A 6,000-nucleotide genomic window follows, 5' to 3' on the forward strand; every position below is an offset into this window, starting at 1 on the left:
AGCATGTGTGTTTCCTACAGACAGCGAAGGGGTGACCTAGGAGACCTGCCTATGTTAATTCAGAAAGGAAGCTTATCATTTGAGAGAAAGACAATATTCACTCAGAATAAGGGATTCAGATATGCAATAGCTGTGTGATCACAGAGACCCTGAGCCAAGAGAATAAAACTTACTGTTCAATTGTTCTCACCCTCTTTGCTCATTCAGCAGAAGCAAAGGTAGGCTAAGAATCAGCAGAGAATGTGCAATGATATCAGAATGTTTCAGACAACCAAGTAAGACACAGAGTCTAAGTACATTTTAAATGCTTAAAATCACAAAGGGTACAAGAGAAAACTTGAAGTAGAAACACCAAAGACGGGATGTTGTCAAAGGAGGTTGCTAAACAGACCTTCTAAGGGAAAATGCAAACACTGAAATTAGAAACTCAGAATTAAAACATGTCTTAACTCCACTGAACATATTGTTATAGATCCACATCTAATGCTCCAGGATTATACTAGCTCTATTCACCATGGCTCAATATGGAGGCAAACAAGACGTCCTTCAGTAAACGAACAGTAAAGTCTACTGGCACATCATCTGGGCAATGGGTGGGGGTGGGAGTGGGGGTTCATTCGGTGCTAACAAGAAATGAGCTACCAAGCCAGGAAAGGACCTGGTAGGAAGGAAAGACCTACTGCAAAGCAGAAGGAGCCAGCCTGAGAAGGTTCATGAGATTCCTCAAGGTTGCATGATGCTGTAGAGAGACTCTGACCAGTGCAGCTGTCTGCAGGTTGTGCAAGGAGCTGCAGGGATGCAGCCTCTGTAAGTCAACAGCCACACTGGGTGGGCTTGTGAGTGATGAGGCTGCCTTTCAGTCACCTGTGATCTTATTAGTAACCTTAATAAACTCACTGGTTCACTGACTCTTGTTGGTACCCTAACTGGGATAAACCTTGGTTCACATCTCCCCAAGAAAAGTCACGCAACAAAAGCTTGTAGAAGATATTTCTCTGTTCTTATAAAAGATAAGGAGTGCTGTGTATGTTGGGGGGAGAGGTCAATTTTATACTTTCTGGACCTTGATGACTGTTATAAGAAGGGGTAAAGCATTGTAGTGCTTCAGCTATCCTGACAACTGCGAGAGAACAAGCCTGGATACCTCGGCCAGACTAGAGGCAGAAGGAACTTGAACCCCACAGGACTCTGCCGAGCCAGCCCAATTAGCCAGCTCCTGAAGTGTCCCCCTGGAAAGCAAAGCAGAGAATGCTTTCTATTGATTGAGATGCTTCCGTTCCGTGCAAATAAAGGAACCTGCAGCCAGGCTTCTTCATGCTGGCCCTATTGATTCTAGATCCAAGGAGGTAGAGTCAGATCTCTTGGAGCTGTAAGCATGCAAGGAGCCAGAGAGTCTAAGGGTTTGGCTTTGTGATAATGATCTAGGGGGCATGCCAGAGGACATTAGGATAAATAAAAGCACCTACAAGAAAGTTATTTAGCAACAACTGGACAGGTAAACAATGAGTTACAAATAGTAATATATCATTATTCCTCACATACAAAGACAAAATATGTAAACCAGCACTATGTGTGTTTCAAGACGAAGACACAGAATATGCTGGGACAAAGATTTCAATGTGGACTGTCTCCAGTGGCTTGTCTCTGTGTTGATGGAGCAAGAAGTTTAATATAACAGCTACGGGGGAAAAATGTAAAATTGTGATTTACTGACTTCATGGTTACAGTAAGCAAAATGCATCCTACAATAAAAAGTCTTAGCATATACTGGGCTAACAACAGTAATCCCTCTAAACTATATTTTAAAAATCCAGGAAATCACAAGGTGACAAACAGATCAGACTGTTCAATTTTTTTTTCTCTAGAAATCCCAAAGTATCTCTAATGTTCTCCATCCACTAACCCCCACATATTATCCACAGAAGTGGAACACTCCTCTCCTTTCTGGACTATGGCACTCAAGTGTGGTGTAAAGGTTTAGCAACAGCTGTTTGTAGCCGAATTTATGTTAGGGTTCCTATCTCCACCTCCCCATCTCCTTGCCCCCACAGCCTCCCATTGTCTCCTGGGATGAAGAACAGCCTACCAAGGCAGAAAGCCAGTGTAAAGCCAGATTGCAGAGAAGGCACAGACAATTTAGCCTTTACCTCCCCTTAAGCCCTGTGTAAATAGTCTCTGAGACCCTAGCTCCCTCCCTTCAGGTCTTCACCGGGCAGGGTCTCACTGTGCACTGCCAACTCTTCTTCCCAGAGGCCCCACTCACCCAAGGGCTCCTTGATGATGCTCAGTTTGAAAAGCCCCCGTTCCTTCCTCTGCCATGTGACCCCATCCTGAGCTCCAAGGCCTCTGTTTGATTTTCCTTACTTGTGACTTGATTGTGAGCCCCATGTTGGAGTCAAAAGGTAGAAGTTAGTTCCTTCTAAGCATCCCAGCTATGACCAACACATCAGAATTCTGCTTGACTTGGTGTGGAATTGCACTGACTGGAACTGACCACAGGACATCCTCCAGAAGAGGACATGGGGGTGGAGGTGGGGGTGGCTCAAAAGATACCAGACACCACAGTCAACTCAGCATTTCCATCTTCCAGAGTCTGGTAGGTCAGCTCCTTCCTCAGCCAAATAGACTACATGGATTCCCAAGCAGGTGCCCTCCCCAGGAAATGGATTCTCCGTGCCATTTTTTAGACACTCATCTCGATACCTTACGACGTTTCTGCAAGCTGGCTGAGAAATGGAGCTAAGTGGTGACAAAACCACCTTCAGGAAATGTGTGGGTAGCTCGGTGAAAAGCAAGCCACCTTCGGGACGGTGCACCAGCCTGTCTCCCACCCTGGAGAAGCAGTAACATCAGTGACATTTCAGGGCCACTGAGTCTGAGCACACTGTGAGGGGCTGCACCCCTTCCCCCTGAGAAGCACAGGCTAATAAGCTCAACACCCCAACAGGAAGGAGTTCTGTGCAGTGTTCTCAGACAGCTGAGTGAACTGTGAATGTTCTCAGGCTTTAGCAGTCTCATTTACGTACCTGCCATATGCTGCAGACTTCAAGTATTCCAAATTTAAAAACAACCTAAATTAAAACACAGTACATGAACCTGCCAAAGGGGAGCGCCAATTTTGCCTATCTTACTTTCTCTACCATTGTCTTCTCTAGAATTTCTCAGGGTTCCCCACACAAACAGAACTGAGGCTTGACTGGTGCCCTAGAAGACCTGTCACCTGCATCAGTAGGCTAGAGGCCCAGGAACACCAGGGGTGTGAGTCTGTGCCTGAAGGCCTGAGCCCCAGGGGAGCCAAGGATGTGAGCCTGTACCTGAAGGCCTGAGCCCCAGGGGAACCAAGGGTGTGAGCCTGTACCTGAAGGCCTGAGCCCCAGGGGAGCCAGGGATGTCAGCCTGTACCTGAAGGCCTGAGCCCCAGGGGAGCCAGGGGTGTCAGCCTGTACCTGAAGGCCTGAGCCCCAGGGGAGCCAGGGGTGTCAGCCTGTACCTGAAGGCCTGAGCCCCAGGGGAGCCAGCATGTAAATCCCTGTCCAAGTTTAGGGAAGGGGGCACGTTCCTCCTTCCTTCAGTAGGTGGCACAATGCCCACTCACAATGGGAAGGACCTTATCTTACTACTTCAAGGGCCAGTCTTTCACACACAGATTCCCACAGACTTACCCAGAAGCAGCATTTTAAACTGGGCATCCCATTGCTCACTCCAGTGGTCATAAAAATTAATGAACATTTTCACTGAGGCATTGGCTATGAAGGTAGCAAGTCTAACCTCTCACATGCATGTATGTTTCCAATGTAATCCTCCAGATTAACATGTAAACAATCTCTGTACTTTTCAAACTATGCCAATAGATAAAATAGAACACAGGGGATGCATAGATAAGGTCCATAGACCCACTCTAACTAGTGATAGTTGCAAAAAGTTCAAAGCAGAGAAAAATACCGTGTGTGCATATGCTGTGTTCTTGCTCCTAAATGTTCAAGTATTTTCTGCCTTGCAATGAACACTTCTTTGGGGAGGTAAGGGCGTGTCCACCTCTGTGCCACTGGTCTTGTCTGTGTGACTTGCTGTGGCCATTAGACATGAGCAGACAGGGTAGTCACTGTGTCTGAGGAGTGATGAATGGCGCTCTAACTCGCCCTTGCTCTCCCTCAGTCAGTAGCAAAGCGAAGTCTTGACAGGAGCTGCTCCTCAGGCTTGGGTACTAAGATGGACGGATGCACAGAGTGGGCTTGCAGGACCTCCCGATGGATGGATGCACAGAGTGGGCTTGCAGGACCTCCCACATCCCTCAGCTACCGACATGTAAGATGTGTGACCTGAGCATCCCGGCCACCTTCAGCAGGAATAAGCTTGAGCACTGTGTCTCAGGCAGTTTTTACTGAACTATGAAGAGTAAGTATTCTGGCTTCTAACATCACAATTTTTAGTTGTCTACATGATAAGCTTTTAAAAATTCCTTTGGAATTTTACCCATTTTTAAAACAGACAAGTTTATTTTCTAAAGGAAATGTGTCTTGGGCCTATAACTAAATATTGAAAACTGATAAGAGTGTATTATATATTAATGGACTGGAAAAATTACGCAGCATTGCTTCATTTAAAAGCCAATCTGAAGACAGGTGTCAAGGCACATGCCTATAGTCCCAGCACTTGGGAAATGGAGGTTTGAGGCCAGGACTTCCTATACAGGAAAACTCTGTCTCTGGCAAACAAAGATTACTCCAAGGGCTAAGAACATAGCTGTGTGGTAGAGTACTTGTCTAGCAAGACCCTGTGTTCAGTTCACTAGAACAGCCAAACAAACAAACTAAAACAAAATCCTCTAAGATTGGATTATGGTGGAACTATTCGTCTTTCCCATTCAAACCAAAATTTCCAAAACTATAAAATAATCCAATAGGAAACTCAAAAATAATGTTAAAAATGAGAGTCGCATGTAGTCGGGAACTTATGAACACTTTCCAGGAAAATGCACTAACTGTAGTCTAAGCCTAAAGCACCAGTGAAAGAGCCCTCCACGGGCTGCTTCTCTCCTCCCTCTCCTTTCCTTACACACTGGGTTCTGCTTCCCAACATCCTTTCTAATTGCTGTTGTGGTAAGACACCATGACAACGACATCTTGTAAAAGGAATCATTTGATTGAGAATCACAGATCCAGATGGCTAGAGTTCATGACCATCATAATGGGGAGCAGGCTAGCAGGCAGGTGAGCACGGTGTTGGACCAGTAGCTAACAGCTCACACCTTAAAATATAATCTTAAGGCAGAGAGTTAACTGAGAGTGACAGGAGCTTTTGAAACCTCAGAGCACACTCCCAGTGACATACCTCCTCCAAGAAGGCCACACCTTCTAGTCCTTCCCAAACAGTTCTACCAACTAGGGACCAAGCATTCAAATATATGAGCTTATAAGGACCCTTCTCATCCAAACCACCACAGCTTCTAAACAACTATACCCCAATCTTGGTTTCAGGACTTTAATACTCTAGGAATCCAAACAAATGCAAGCCCTGGTGCTTCCCCAAGACTCTCTTCAAACTCCTTTCTCTCACCAATCCCTTCCATATTCTGCCTGCCATACTCACGATTCATCTCAGCATGACTGTTTCCAGCCACTCATCCTCCGAGACCCAAACCTCAAGTTTATCTTTGAGACCCACCTCCAATGGCCCTGGGGATCCTCAAGAATAGTACATGCGTATTCCACCAGTGCTCTCCAGTCCAAGACCCTGCCTTGGACTTTCTGTCATATTTAACATACTTACATAATTTCAAGTTCAGTCATTGCAGCTTACCAAGCTCATTATAATTCTCAACAGATATTCCCTGCTGCTACCACCTTGCCCTGGTTCTCATAACCTCACATATGGACAGTATGAAAGGTTTCAGATTAATAACTCAGCTCCCCATATCTGTCTCTCTCTGTTTCTGTGTCACTCTGTGCATCTCTGTGTCTCCATCTAGTTTCTCTCTCTCTCTTCCTCTCTCTCTCTCTC

At 45.7% G+C, this 6,000-nt stretch overlaps 1 protein-coding gene across 5 annotated transcripts in view; it reads right to left on the minus strand.

Moving 5' to 3' along the window:
* Positions 1–6,000, minus strand: part of Nek11 (NIMA related kinase 11) — a 238,726-nt gene that overhangs the window by 159,839 nt on the left and 72,887 nt on the right. The gene's annotated exons all lie outside the window — the stretch shown is intronic.

The sequence above is a fragment of the Mastomys coucha genome, unplaced genomic scaffold, assembly GCF_008632895.1.
Source record: "Mastomys coucha isolate ucsf_1 unplaced genomic scaffold, UCSF_Mcou_1 pScaffold23, whole genome shotgun sequence".
Classification (NCBI taxonomy): Eukaryota; Metazoa; Chordata; class Mammalia; order Rodentia; family Muridae; genus Mastomys; species Mastomys coucha.